Here is a 2,041-nt window from a genome sequence, read left to right as displayed (position 1 = left end):
ATTGACTGTCCTTTTGAAAGAGGTGATAATTCATGCAACCTCATCCTATCTTTTTGCAAATCTCTCTGGGAACTCCCTCAGAGTGTGTGTTCTGTTTGATTTAGTCACTTGACCATTTTGGAGTGACGACAATGGAGTCGTTTGATGTTTGATCAATCCATTGAAATTCCAGGGCTTGTCTCCCCTTTTTTTTTTCTTGTTTAAAAACATCGACGGGTGTGAACTTTTGATCTGCCCCTATGTTCACTTAAGGCTCATGCACGATGCCCCTCATTGCCCCAGTGTAAGGCTTTGAGGTACCAATCGTTGTCTTTCGTCATGACCTTGTAGGAGGGAACCTATTGGGTGAAAACTTCTAATCTGCCCCTAGGTTCGCTTGAGGTTTTTGCATGGTGCCTTTCGTTGCCCCAGTGTAGGGCTTAGAGGTACCAATTGTTGTCTTGTTTTCACAACCTCGTAGTGAGGAAGAATGAAAGAAGCAGTTGATTCTTGCAAAAAGAATTTTCCAAGGACGAGAAATAGTTGAAGGATTTTTTGATGGATTAAGTCAAATGACTCCTATGTAGAAGCAAGATGTTTTGATGTTTTGATGATGCCAAAGGATCAAGTGCTTCCAAGTTTTATTCAAGACAAGAATCCAAGAATCCAAGAAAATCAAGATATATGATCAAGGTGATCTCTAGAATCTTAGGAAGAAGTTTCCAAATTGAAAAAAAAAACAAAAGGTTTGACCAAAGAATTTTATCATTTCAAATTGAGATTTGCCCTCTGGTAATCGATTACCAGCAGCTGAAAATGTTCATAACAGCCACTAGAAATTTGAATTCAAAATTTATAATGTGTAATCGATTACACATGGGTGGTAATTGATTACCAGCAGCTCATTCAAATTTTAAAGCCTGTGATCGATTACACAAGTCTTGTAATCGATTACCAGAGGAGATTTTCAGAAAATAATTTCCAAGAGTCACATCTATTCAAATGGTTTATGAATGGCCATCAAAGGTGACTTGGAAACACGAATTTACAGAGAGTTTTCATTGCCCAAAAAATTTATCCTCTCGAAAGATTAAGAGTTTTTCTGAACTGAACTGTCTTATCCTCTCAAAAAGATTCCTTGGTCAACCACTTGCATATTCAATAAGGAATTTTGATTGGTCTTCATTGTACAATCTATCCCTTTTAAGAGAGATTTATTCTTCTCTTCTTCTTACTTTTGAAAAGGGATTAAGAGACTGAGAGTCTCTTGTTGTAGAGGATTCTTGAACACAAGGGAAGGGTTGTCCCTGTGTGGTTCAGACTTTGTAAAAGGAGTTTTACAAAGAGAGTGGAAAATCTCAAGTGGGTTGCTTGAGGACTGGACATAGGCGCGGGAAGTGGCCGAACCAGTATAAATCAAGTTTGCATTCCTCTCTTCCTTTAAACTTCTTTTATTGCTATTTATCTTTTGCTTTAAAGAAGTTTATTTTGAATTGTCTTTTGAGTAATTCATGTTAAGGGTGCATTGTTAATCCAAAAAGAAAGAGTGATAGTTCAATTGGGGAATAGTCTTTGCATCTTAATTCAACCCCCCCTTTCTGAGGCCATTTGTCAAACATCCTATTCTTGACAACTCGCTTCTCTAAGAAGACAAACTTTCCGGCATGATAAAATGAGGCCACATGAACGTCTATATTTTTACTTGAAAACACAGTCAATCAAATGCCCTTTTTCTTTTTGAACCTTTTTTTTTTATTTTGGAACTTATTTGTTTTGAACTTTACTCGTTGTTTTACGGCAACCCCACCAACGTGCAAGACGAGTAATCTCTGATTGAACGGTCTTGGAAGTCCAAACTCAGGAGCACAGGTCGCTTGAGCAAACTGACCAATGGCTTGCACTTGAAAATCCTGATGAGTCATTAGAGACATCTAACAACAGCTTTCAAAATTGCCCCATGTGTGGCATCTCTTGTCAATGTCAGGATTTACACGCGATTCTCCTCAAATTTCAGCCAGCCCGTATCAATTAGACTTCACACTTTATGCTTCGGGGTCATACA

The sequence above is a fragment of the Glycine max genome, chromosome 14 (assembly GCF_000004515.6).
Source record: "Glycine max cultivar Williams 82 chromosome 14, Glycine_max_v4.0, whole genome shotgun sequence".
NCBI classification, from domain to species: domain Eukaryota; kingdom Viridiplantae; phylum Streptophyta; class Magnoliopsida; order Fabales; family Fabaceae; genus Glycine; species Glycine max.
The sequence above is the reverse complement of the archived record's forward strand: the minus strand, read 5'-3'. Positions refer to the sequence as shown.